The sequence below is a fragment of the Mauremys reevesii genome, linkage group 18, assembly GCF_016161935.1.
Source record: "Mauremys reevesii isolate NIE-2019 linkage group 18, ASM1616193v1, whole genome shotgun sequence".
NCBI lineage: Eukaryota > Metazoa > Chordata > Testudines > Geoemydidae > Mauremys > Mauremys reevesii.
In genome coordinates this window covers 20,688,296-20,701,862 of record NC_052640.1, presented here as the reverse complement: position 1 = coordinate 20,701,862, position 13,567 = coordinate 20,688,296, and the positions used below count along the sequence as shown (strand labels likewise).

The 13,567-nt window shown below is 42.0% G+C and overlaps 2 protein-coding genes across 2 annotated transcripts in view; one reads left to right on the top strand and one right to left on the bottom strand.

Annotated features, from left to right (window-relative positions):
- RSPH14 (radial spoke head 14 homolog) overlaps positions 1–13,567 on the bottom strand; it is a 189,119-nt gene that overhangs the window by 171,765 nt on the left and 3,787 nt on the right. The gene's annotated exons all lie outside the window — the stretch shown is intronic.
- RAB36 (RAB36, member RAS oncogene family) overlaps positions 10,037–13,567 on the top strand; it is a 36,840-nt gene continuing 33,309 nt past the window's right edge. The window contains exon 1 of the mRNA XM_039505865.1: positions 10,037–10,258. The gene's annotated coding sequence lies outside the window, so the exon portion shown is untranslated. The remainder of the gene's footprint in view (positions 10,259–13,567) is intronic.

The window sequence follows — 13,567 nt, the reverse complement described above, 5'->3', positions numbered from 1 at the left end:
TATGGGAGGAGAGACAAAGACCTAAGAGAGCAGATGAAGGAGGATGGACATGAGATGTGGTGGTGTAAAAGGGCCAGCTCATTGCTGGCATCTCCATGGGGCAGGGTGTTTTGTAGCAGCTCTCTCTCCCCTGGTGTCTGTTGTTGCTGGCTGCTCTCCGGCCAGGTCACTTCAAAGTCTGTCTCCTTTCGGAATAGTCCATAAACAAAAAGCAAAGGGAATTAACACAAATAAACTGAGTTAGTAACAGAAAGAAGGATGACCCTCTCTCGTGGTGTATCAGGGTCAGGCCTTCCCTTCCCTCAGGGAGGGACTTTCAGGCACTGGTTGTCAGGGAAGTTCCTGTCTTCAGTCAGCCCTTTCCTCGGGAGCTGAGGGTTGAAGTTTGCTCTCTTCCCTGGTCTGCTCACAAGAGAGCTGTTCAGCTTCTCTTTTAAACTCCTTCTCCAGACTGTGCGAGTCTTGCAGGTATGGCTGGACAGAGCTGGTTGAGCCAAGAGCAGCTCCTTAACCCCTTGTGGTCCCCTGTGGGGTTTGTGTACCCCATCAGAGATGCAAATCAGTGTACAGCACTCAACTACATCAAAACTGATGTTTGGGGACTGCTGTTAAGGGCTGTGAGAACATGCAATGAGGAATCATGCTCCTATAATGCTGAGGTTGTTTGCCAGTATTAGGTTTAGGAAGAGGATGATACCACCTCTGGGACTGCTGCATCCCTTGGTGTTGAGGGAGTCTGTTTCTGCAAGTGGAGTGACAGGTAGGAGACCCTCCTCTCAGCTGAGTAAGAGGACTGCATTAGTTCCAGGAAGTGGGCAGTGGCCTTAGTGACCTTTGATCTTCTCCAGGGTCACCTCCTTTTTTATGCTTAAAAGGCCATTGCCCCCAGATAAACGGTTTTAAATTTTCCATGATAGTCAAATGTGAGACCAGAGGATCTAAGCCAAGAGTGCCTCCTAAGAGCCACTTTTGTAGCCATTGGCCTTGCACTGGTGTCTGAGGCATTATATGCTGCTCTTAGACAGTGTCAGTGAGCATACGACTGTGACACCCTGGCACCCCAATATTCACCACTGTCATGTAATTAGGATATGTCTTATACAAAGTATGCCTTGTGAGGTGTCATTCTAAAAGTCTTGATCTGCTAGATAGTAATATCTCATTGGATTTGTATGTGCTATCGTATGTGAAGTTATGAAGTTTGGCTATGTACATGTGGGGGGAGGGATAGCTCAGTGGTTTGAGCATCAGCCTGCTAAACCCAGCGTTGAGAGTTCAATCCCTGAGGGGGCCATTTGGGGAACTGGGGTAAAAATCTGGGGATTGGTCCTGCTTTGAGCAGGGGGTTGGACTAGATGACCTCCTGAGGTCCCTTCCAACCCTAATATTCTATGATTCTATGTGGTGCTGAAACATGTCCTGAGGTTGAAAACACTCACAAGCAGCAGCCTTTCAGGTAGGACAGTAAAAAGACCAAACAATGTTAATGGCTTATTGAGGAAACACACACAAGCACAAGGATTACCCCAGGAACTGTGTACAATAGAAACCTCTCAGAGATAGCACTATACAATGGGAACTGTTTGCCCCAGATCACAGCAAAAGAGCTTTCCAGCAAGTGGGGAGAGGATATAAAAGGGGGGAAATGACATCATGGGGGCAACCTCACTCTCCCTACAACAACTCACTTGGAAACACCTGAGGAACAAAGACTGAACTGTGGGAAGTGATGGTCCCAGGGTGGAAGCATTTTTAGCCTGTGTATGAAAACCTGGGAAAGCCAAGGCAACTTGTGCCTTAAGAATCTGCCAGCCTGTTTATCACTCAGGGTGAGAATCTGCTAATTCATATCCTACCTATCTAGTGTATTAAGCTCAGTTTGTGGGTTTTTTTATTTACTAAGACAATCTGCTTTGATCTGTTTGCTATCACTTATAATCACTCAAAATATATCTTTTGTAGTTAATAAACTTGTCTTGTTTTGTCTCTAAAACCAGTGTGAAACTCATACTTGGAGCAGAAAGCTGTTGCATATCTCTCTCCACACTGAGGGAGAGGGCAAATTTTATGATCTTACACTATATAGTTCTCTGTACAGCACAAGATGATACAATTTTGGGTTTACACTCCAGAGGACGTGTGCACTTGTGTGCTGGGCATTTCCTTAGCTGAGCTCTCCCATGCAGAGCTGATTATCAGCATCTGTGTGAATATAGCTGCAGCTGGGTGTGTCTCTACCTGCACCAATGCCCAGCACCTGTGTGTGTTGGAAGGGGGCTTGAGAGCCTGTCACAGCAGCACAGAGTAAGGGGAACCCAGGCTGGTGGAACAGGTGGGCTCAGTGGTATCCCAATTCCAAGTTGGACCCTGGGGGAATCCATCACAACGAGCTTTGGTGACCAGAGTCTTGCCTGCTTTCTTCTGTTCCTCTGGCAAGGAATCTGAGAGTCATACAGCCAGAAGGGATCACTGTGATCATGTTGTTTATATAGTACAGGCATAGAACTTCCCAAAATAATTCCTAGAGTGAATCTTTTTTAAAAACTTCCAATCTGGATTTTAAAATGGCCAGTGATGGAGAATCCACTACAACCCTTGGAAAATTGGTGATTACACTCACTGTTAAAAAATTATGCCTCATTTCCAGTTTGAATTTGTCTACCTTCAACTTCTAGCCATTGGATCGTGTTATACCTTTCATGATTTGAAGAGACCATTATTAAATATTTGTTCCCCATGTACAGTCTTATAGACTGTAATCAAGTCATCCCTTATCCTTCTCTTTGTTAAGCTAAATAGACTGAGCTCCCTGAGTCTGTCACTATAAGGCATGTTTTCTAATCCTTTAATCATTTTCATGGCTCTTCTCTGAATCCTCTCCAATTTATCAACATCCTTCTTGAATTATGGACACCAGAACTGGGCACAGTATTCCAGCAGTGGTCAAACCAGTGTCAAATACAGAGGTAAAATAATCTCTCTACTCTGACTCAAGAATCCTGTTTATGCAGCCAAGGATTGCCTTAGTCCTTTTGGCCAGAGCATCACACTTTGAGCTCGTGTTCAGCTCATATCTACCCCAACCCTCAAATCTTTTTCAGAGTCATTGCTTCCCAGAATGGAGACCCCTGCATCCTGTAAGTATGGCCTACATTATTTGTTCCTACAGGTATACATTTAAACATGTGTTCTTTGCTTGCACCCAGCATACCAAGTGATCCAGATCGCTCTGTATCAGTGACCTGTCCTCTTCATTATTTGCCATTTCCCCAATTTTTGTGTCGTCTATAAACTTTATCAATTATGACTTTGGTTTTTTTTCAAGTAATTGATAAATATGTTAATAGTGTAGGGCCAAGAACTGATCCCTGCAGGACTCCACTACAAACACCATCCACTCAGTGATGACTCTCCATTTATATTCTGAGACTTGTCAGTTAATCATCTTTTAATCCATTTAATCTGTGCCACACTAATTTTAATTATTCTAGCTGTTTAATCAAAATGTCATTTAGTATCATGTCAAATGACTTACAGAAGTCTATTACCTAACACTATTATCTTTAATAAACTTGTAAAGAAACTTGTAATCCCATCAAAAAGATATCAAGTTTGACTATATCTATTTTTCATAACCCCATGTTAATTGGCTTTAATTATATTACTCTCTTTTATTCTTTATTAATAGAGGCCTGCATCATCATGCCCAAGATTGATGTCAGACTGACATGCTTATAATTACCTGGGTCATCCTGTTTGCCCTTTTAAAAAATTGGCACAACATTAGCTTTCTTCCAGTCTTCTAGAACTTCCCCAGTGTTCCAAGGTTTATTGAAAGTCAATATTAACAGTTCCACAACCAACTCAGCCTGCTCTTTTAAAACTCTTGGATGCAAGTTATCTGGACCTGCTGATTTTAAAATATCTGTCTTTAGTAGCTGCTGTTTAACATACTCCTGAGATGCTAATAGAATGGAAAGAGAGTTATCATCATCATCATATGATATGACTACATCCTCTGCTTTTTCCCCCAAATATAGAAGAGAATACAAATATAGGGATCCTGGCATCCCAGAAAATATAACTGTAGTGAGACAATGGCCTGATAGTTGACCATCTGAAGACCTATTGACCCACAGCTGCCAAATGCACCTAGTTTGTGTTCCTTTCTGTCAGAAGAAGTCAAATGAAATGTTTTGTTACTCCTGACTCTCTCTTGTGGTGCAGGCATCACCATGGAGTTAGTTGGAGAATTTTGTATGTCCTTCAACTGACACAGGAGACCATAGTTGGGTAAGAGGAGAGAAAAAAGAGGAAACAGCTAGATATCCTTGCCTGGGTCGGGACAGCCAGAGCTAAGAGGCAGAGTCAAATTCTGCATGGTCTGCATTTGTGATATGTCAAATAGGGGGTCAGATTTTTCCAATGGTATAAACTTGTTTGCAGTTGGAGAGTATTTGTTGTTCTCCCATCAGCTCCTGAAAGTATCTTTGATCATGAGGAGGAGAAACAGATGAAGCACTACTCTGTTTTTCTGCTGTGGCGCTCTGTACATTCCTCCAAAGGTAACTTGTATGGTTTCTCTGAAGCCTCATCCCATTCCTCAAATATAGGCAGATCCACCTGCATATGTGAGGGATCTGGTGCCAGTAAGGAAGGTTGTATTGGCACAAGATGAAGAATATGCTCTGGTTGAGGGCATTGGTACCAAAAGGAGTATTGGCACTGCCACCAAAGTTGGTGCCAGAGTTGGTCTTGCAGCTTCCAAAATGGCCTTCCCAGAGTGAGTCCTCTATGTAGGGCCACAAGAGTAACACAAGAGGGCCCTGCATGGTATCATTCCATGATGCCTGGATTTGAAGCAAAGAAAGAAGTCCAGTATCCCAAAGTGCCATGTGAAGGTAAACACTGAGATGGGTGCTTCCTGCATCAGCATCAAGTCTACTGAGGCCTTAACAGGCAGTGGTGGTTTTGTCTTCAGTGCTGCTTTTGATTTAACTGGTGCTGGATGAGATCTTCACTCCAGCATAAGGCATAGGATATTCCAGTCTTGAACCCATGACAGAAGGTGGTGCTGAGGCCAGAGAAGCAAAGTGAGCCTGGGGTCCTGTGTAAGAGGACCTCAACACAGAGTCTGGTTTTAATTCCCTGAATGGGCCCACTGGAATATCAGGATGCAGGCATCAAGAAGCTAGATGAGCCTGGAGCCCCACATGTTTCTCTCTTCCAGCATGAGAAGTGAAGGCAGAGCAAACCATACATTGCTTTATTGAGAGGGTCTGGTCCAGACATACAAGACACTAGAGTTGTGCGTTGCTCTCCAATACGATTGATGGGCACAGGGTGCACCTTCTGAAAATCCTTATGAGGCTCTGGGTCTGACATGGTCCCAATAAGGGGCCAAAGACTCCCAGGACAAGGAAAGGGATATCCTCACTAAACTATCCTAAATTATTAACTATTTATAAGAAAATCTTAAACTAGGCTAAGGGAAGATCTAGTCTGTGGACATGCAAATGAATTCCATTTGCTCTCTGTGACAAGGGATATACTCCCTTATATAGAATAGAGCAATGAAGTCACCTTTTCATGAGTTCTCTATCATTCCCAATAGTCATGGCTTTTCACAGTTGTTCTGCAGTTTGACTCCAGGAGCATCATATCCCAGAAATGGTAATGCATGGAGGCCCTTGAAGAAGCATGTATTTAATACTAAATTATTGATATGTAGTTTCAACATTAAAATAGTCTTAATTAAGTTTCTGTCCGGGGTATACGTCAAAGGGAAGATGTTCAAAGGCAGAAAGAGCAATTAGATGCCTCACTCCCAATGAAAGTCAACGAGAGTAGGTTGCCTAATATGTTTGAAAATCTACCCCTAAATATATACTGGTAAGTATAAAAAAAACTCATACATCTCTACATATATTTCAGGATCGTTGTATCCAAATTCCAAACAATATGTGGCATCTATACCCAATAATATACTGTAACAGCAAAAATTTGCACACATTCTGTATACTTTTTCTACTTATACGACTCCATTTTTAAGGATCCACTATCTTGAGGAAAGTAAAAGGCTTGTTATGGAGTATCAGATGTAAGTACATTAATAATATGCACAGAGAAAAAAGAATTTTACAGGAACTATTTAACATTCACCAGCACCTGAAAGATTAATCACATACTGCCACTTACTGGTAAGAAATTGAGAAGACTTCATAATAATGCACCAGAAAATGCTAAAAGCACAGTGTTTCTGTAACTTGGAGAGAAAAAGAAAGTTTCAGATTGATAGGTCAAACAAATGTCAAATGTGATGAGTCAAGATGAAGGAACACAGATGAGGATAACACTGGAAAGGCAGATGAGCGAGCAGGGGAGTGGATGGCTATCAGGTGAGAGAAACAGGGTGGAAAGAGTTCACACAGAGTTTTGAAAATCAGCAGGTCATTTTTTAATTGGATTCAGATATGGATAGGAAGGTGAGAAATGATGAGGTTGATATAGTCTCATTTCCTGAAGCAAGAAAGCAGTCATGGCATGGTATTCTGGACTCCTTGAAGTTTATAAGGTAGTGATTCAGGAAAACTATAAAAGGCAGAAATGCAATAGTCAAGATGTGAAGTGATTAAATCATGAATAAGGTTTTCAGCAGAGAACAGGGTCAAGATAAGGACAAATTCTTGCAATGTTACAGAAGAGGTAATGGACAGGCTTATTTATAGATAAGAGAGTTATGGGAGACAAAAGTAAATTCAGGGTCAAAGCTGACATCAGGCAAGATTAAGAAGTAGAACATCTGAGTTAACCCTATTGAGACTGTGGGTCTATATACGTATCTGTTTAAAGATTTATTTGGGTCACCAAATGAAACATGCCGGTATTTTAAGTGTTAGGGAGAACTGGACACATGGGACATCAAAGGGCTAGATTCATCCAAGTTGTCTGCAGGATGCCACTGTGACGGGTTGGATCCCTTGGAAGCTGCCAACTGATGTACCAAGACTACTTCTATACCCGCTTTCCTGTCCTGTCAGCTTAGGCCGTCAGTGCCCTGCCTGGTTTAAGCCAGACTTGCTAGCCTGCTGCAAACCCAGACCCAGGTCTGAATCATGTGCCCTAACAGCTGTAGGCTTACCTGAAAGCAGCTTACAGAGGTGTTCTTGTCTTTAACACTCAGATGTCCAACTCCCAATGGGGTCTAAACCCAAATAAATCCTTTTTACCCTGTATAAAGCTTATACAGGGTAAACTCATAAATTGTTCACCCTAACACTGATAGAGAGATATGCACAGCTGTTTGCCCACCCAGGTATTAACACACACTTTGGGTTAATTAATAAGTAAAAAGTGATTTTATTAAATACAGAAAGTAGGATTTAAGTGGTTCCAAGTAGTGACAGACAGAACAAAGTGATTTACCAAGTAAAATAAAATAAAACATGCAAATCTAAACCTAATACAGTAATGCACTTGAATACAGTGCATATATCACTCTTGTATCTAAAACTAGAAATATGAAATATAACTCTGAGCGCCTATTGTAATTATGCAAAGTGTGGGCAATTAATGGTGGTTTGGAATCTTGATGGCTCCCATCAGCCAGGACAACTGACTGTGGATGGCCCTGTTTGCAGGCAAGCCTTCCTGTGAGTCAGGCTGGGAGGAGTGAAGGCTTGGGGTCTCACCCTTGGAGATGTTTCAATAAGTGTCTTTTCTCAGAATGGACACCTTCCTAGCCTGGGCACAATCCTTTCTCCTAGTACAGCTCTTGTTCCAGCTCAGCGGTAGCTAGGGGATTCCTCATGATAGCTCCCCTTTTGTTTTGTTCCACCAACTTATATATCTTTTGCATAAGGCGGGAAACCTTTGTCCCTCTGGGTTCCTACCCCTCCTCACTGGAAAAGCACCAGGCTAACGATGGATTCCAGTTCAGGTGACATGATCACATGTCACTGTAAGACCCCAAGCCTTCACTCCTCCCAGCCTGACTCACAGGAAGGCTTGCCTGCAAACAGGGCCATCCACAGTCAGTTGTCCTGGCTGATGGGAGCCATCAAGATTCCAAACCACCATTAATTGCCCACACTTTGCATAATTACAATAGGCGCTCAGAGTTATATTTCATATTTCTAGTTTTAGATACAAGAGTGATATATTTATAGAAATAGGATGAACACACTCAGTAGATTATAAGCTTTGTAATGATACCTTACAAGAGACCTTTTGCATGAAGCATATTCCAGTTACATTATATTCACTCATTAGCATATTTTTATAAAATCATATAGACTGCAACATCTCAGGTATTCCTTATACCTCCATAGGCCATGGGAAGTTTAAACCCCAAGGGCCCAGGGAGGTGATGTTACAGTTCCCTCAAGGTTTCTGCTAGGCAAAGGCAGCTTCAAATTGCTATCAGGGCTCTGCCATCTGAGGCGTCTCAAGTAACGTGCCAACTCACTTCATCCCCCAGCCACCCTGACCAGTCACCATCCCTGGAGACTGCCACCCATAACCATAGGACCATAAGAAGACAGTGCTGGAGACAGCAACTTTTTGCTTGAGAAATGTAAGTCAAATCCGGCTTTTCTCACACATGCAAATAGTCCCATTGCAGTCAGTTTGACTTTACTCGCACATGTAAAATTAGCGGAATTTAGCCCAAATTGATACATAGCATGATTGGACCAAGTGTAACAGAAATGGGTGGAAGCATTCAAAAAACTAACTACATACAACAGTAACACAATTAAAAAAAAAAAGACCTCCACAATTTGGTCTCTAATACGGCAATTCTGCCTCCTCCTTTCAACTGAATTTGCAATGAAGGCACATGACAATTTTATGCAAGGATGTTTACTGCATAACTAAGTAATTTTCACAACTATGTAAATCTGTTGTTTCCTGAATATTAACTGTTGTGAGTCTTTCAGTAGAAAAAAAGGTAACAAATGTTCAAAGAATCTATTTATCTAATGAGGAAAGATTTGACAGTTTAGATAGTGTGATGGGGTGGACTAGGCCCTCAGGCCCCCTAGTGGACACCTCGGAGCCTTGCCACACCCCACCCCAGAAAAGGGTAGTGGAAAGGGTTCTCTAAGCTCCCTAGAATGACTGCATGGGATGCAGCCAATCAGGAAAGAGGCTGCATGGAGAAGCCAATCAGGGCCCAGTAGTCCAGTATAAAAGGAGCTGCTGGGCCAGAGTGAGTTCAGTCTGCTGGCACAGAATGGGAGAGCAAGAGGTGATCCTGGCTGGCTGCAGTGGCTGAAATAGCTGGACAGATCAGTTGTTGGTAGGGACTGGGGGAGCATGAGAATAGCTTCTGGGGGGCTGCTGGAACTAAGCAGGTAGTTATTGGCAGGGACCACAGGAGTGAGGAAGGTGTTCCTGTTTGGCTGCTGGGGCTAAAGCAAACAGTTACTGGGGGAAAGAGGAAGGAGCTGTTGGGACTCAACTAACATGGGCTATGGGGAAGTGGCCCAGGGAAATGTAGAGCAGCAATTAGTAAAGGGATTCAGCATGTGGCTGCTACTTACAGGGGCCCTGGGTTGGGGCCTGGAGCAATGGGTGGGATCAGGTCCTCCTCCCACCAGCCACTGGGGGGAAGTGGATACACCCTAAGGAAAGGAATTAGAACTTGGCAGCCCAGGGAAGGGGGCTGCACTGGGACTGACTCAGTGGGAAGCTGTGGTCAGAGAACTGAGCCCAAGAGGGGTGGCTCAGAGGAAGGCTGGGGTCACTGAGGACTCAAGTAAAGGCAAGGGGTTCCCAGGGAAGAAGCCCTCTGGGTGCTGTTCAGTACCTGCTTAGGAACCTTGCAAACTAGCTGGACCAATCGAGGGTACAGTAATGGGCCCTGTTGTTCTGGTTAAAGACTGAGTCCAGGAAGGGCTACAGGAAGATGCAGCACCTGAGGGGGTACTGCAATAGGCCCCTGTTGGACTAATTAAGGGCCTCAGCCCAGGGAGGTCCCATGTGTTGATGCCAATGGAGAGAATATTGCTACAGGTCCTGTTGGACTGTTAGAAGACTGAGCCCAGGGAGCGCTGCAGGACATTTTGGACCTGGAAGGGGTTTGTTTGTACACTGGAAGGGGTTTGTTTGTTTCGCACATGGACTGTGTATGACTTGGCTGGAGGGCTGAGTCACTGAAGACCTGCCTGACAAGCACAGCAGTTGACCGGGGGCACTGTGAGCGGAGAAAAAACTGCAGGCACGCGCACACTTGACCAAAGGGTGCTTGCATGAGGTGAGTGTATCCCATTACAGATAGCTATTTTCCCCCCATATAAAATATCTGTAGCTTCTCTATCATACCTGCCAATTGTCCCCATCTGCTCTCTTCCTGCTCTTTTGAGAACTCCAGTATTTTTCACTGTAACTAGTCAAAAATGTATTAAATATTAGATTTTTGTAATCTGCTTCTTAGCCACTAGTAATAATGGTTCAGCTATCACTATGACACACACTAATAGCACATTTTGTTTTATGTGGAATTTTTGAGTAGTAATATTTTAGGCTTTGGCACCACCAAGAGTCAATTTTGCTTACTACCGCATTTAATTGCTAGATAGATTCAGATGTTTTAATGAAATCCAAAGCTGTCTGCTTTTTGTGTAACCCTCAAAGTCTCTCCCTAGAGATTCATGTGAAAGAAAAAATAGTTTTGTTTTAAATTGGTAGTGCCCCTAGAAAAAGAATTATTTTGGAAGTAGATGCTACTGATGTATCATTTGTCTGTAAAACTTAAAGAATAAGATGAAAACTACAGCTTGAGATATTTCATCAACTGTGTTTTTGTCACACATCTGATTAAACACTGAACAAAAAAAAGCAGTGTGACTGATCCAGCTAAATCACACAGGTAATTCATTAACAACTTTGAATTATAAACTAAATATACAACCTGAAGAAGCACCAGTCAACAGAAAACCGTCCCTTATTTTTGAAATACAATGTTGGTAACCCTAGTGTTTACTAAGGAAATAACTTTACTTAGCATGTGCCATATGTGTCACAGTTTGATAGCTAAATGATAACAAGAGGTTGTGCAAATGTTTGACAGTAAAATATACAAAAATATATCTTGACTTTATTTTGCAAAAAGATACTTGAACTATGTCTTACCCCTTTTGACCCATGCTGTTAGCCAATATTTGTGGTCTTGAGAGTTGTTTCCGTTAACAAGAGAAATTAGTTAAACAGGAGTGTATCAAAGAAATACCTCTATTTACAATGAACATACACAAGGTTCTGTTGCCCGGAACACAGCAGAAATCAAACAAGAGACAGTTTTCACGCTCAATACTCCAAGACTCTTTCGACCCGTCACTCTGCCAAAAAGCTCTCGCTTTCTCTCAGGACCATGTTAGCTGTGCCTATCTTCCTGCTTTCTGCCTCCCTACAGCTTCTTCTGATCCACAGCCCCATGCATTTTTTAATCAGATATCAACAAAACTCTTCCACTCACATAGCTCAGTTTCTGACTGGTATTGTATGTGGTTTGTATTTTCCATGGAGGCTCCTATTGTTTCAGCTATCTTACTCCAAAAAGAAGCTTAAGTGCTTCTTATGTTTATCCTGAATGAAAGGTGGCACTCACACCCACCAGCTCCAATAAGGTTTTTGACTGCAGTTAGGGGTCAGACATTTCTTCTGGTAGCCACTGAAATCTTTGCCAAAAATATGCAGTTCCCTAAAATTAAGGGCTGCTGTACTGTTTACATTCAGACATCTCTAATGGATGAGCCTGCAATAAATTCAGTAATAGTAGCTCTGTGCATGCCATAGAATAAATGGGATTTATAATATATGGCACACTGCCATTATGTTCCGCAGGAAATTCCTGGCAGTATAGTTTAAAAAAAATGACACTAAAGGTGTGTTTGGTTGTTTTTTTTTTTCCCATATACACTAAAGCACCTTTATATCACTCTGGCAATGTAAAGGGGCTTATGTGAGTGCAATGTAACTTATTTCATGTTAAGGTCTGTTTACCCTGCCGTCCATGACTATTTGTATGTTAAACAATTCTGCTCTGAAAAGGATATACCAAGAATTCTGCTTGCCTTTAACATTTCAACACTGTCAACTCTGAAGAACAGTCAGTCAAGGAAAAGCAAAGGGACAGTGTGATACTCAAACACATGCTTTGAAAATAGATACACAGTAATATGTCTAATTTTAGGCCTGCTAGCCTTGATAGCAATTCTTTAAACATATAATTCTGCTGTGAACAAATTGGCATAATTTTTTCCTGTGACATTTTCTTCTCTCATAAGTGCCACAAAAGACTATTTATCATCCTGACTACAGAGCTAAATGAATAAGTACCCTGATAGATCAGGACATACTGGTACTAAAAAGTCACTTTGCAAGCCACCTTCTCATTAGATTTTAAAGTCTACAGGATGATTAATAGAACAAAATAATGCAGAAAAATGTTAAATTACTGTTCTACTTGAAAATCCTTTTATCTGATAGATGTGATCTACTACACTTTAATGGTAATCACATAAAAGTTGTTATTTATTTTGTTTGTTTTTTTCCCACTGGATTGCTCTGCTATATGCTGATTTATTCACTTCAGACTTCACAATGAGTTGCATTCACATAAAAGTTCTTTTCTATAATTCAAGCATGCTCACTCAGCAATTTTTTTTTTAAACATTCACTCAGTGCCTTTTAAGCACCACTAATATGATGGAAGTCTTCCACTTGAAATTTGGTATGTTTTCCCTTGTGTCTTAATATAATGGATTTTAAATGGATATTTCCTGTAGATACTATTATATTTCTGAACTGACACAAATCAGTATTTTTAAACACTGTGGACAAAAGGATAAAAAAAAATCAGGGCCAAACCCTTAAGGCAAAAAAAGACAACTAAAAATGTATGTAGTTAGACTAAAGAAAACGTTTTAAAAGTATAATGAATTACCCCACTCTTTCAAGTCGGAGACAAATTCTTACGATTGAACTCCTATGGCTAAATGCTGTACGTACTCTGCTTCCTGAGAGATGCAGCCCAAAAAGATTGGTGGGAGGCAAAGATGCAGTTATGTTATGTTTGCACCCTATGAATTCGAGGCTGCTAGAAGGCTGAAACAGGAGCCCATAGCCTAGGCACAGTAGCCCAGAACCCCTGGAGCACTTGATGTTATGGGCATGCTCCTTCTGCCACTGATATGCCCCATACACCAGGGCTTGAGAGTAGGGTGAGGTGAGGGATATTTACACAGGATCTGCACTACCTTGGCACTGGAGAAATTTGCCCCAAGCCTCTTGCAGCTCCTATATAGCCCCTATGAGCTGCTAGAGGAGTGTATGGGGGCTGGAATAGTAGTCAGTCAGCCCCCTAATATTAAGAGAGGTATCCCCTGATAGACAGAATAAGGAGCCTCTTTAATGCAATATCATTCATGGCAATTCCTGAAATCCAAATTCAAGGGAGGAATCCTGCAAATTCTTATTCAAGAGAATAGCCTTACACATGCAAGCAATCTCACTTACATCAATAGAATGTCTTCTGAATAAGAGTTTGCAAGATCAGCCCCAA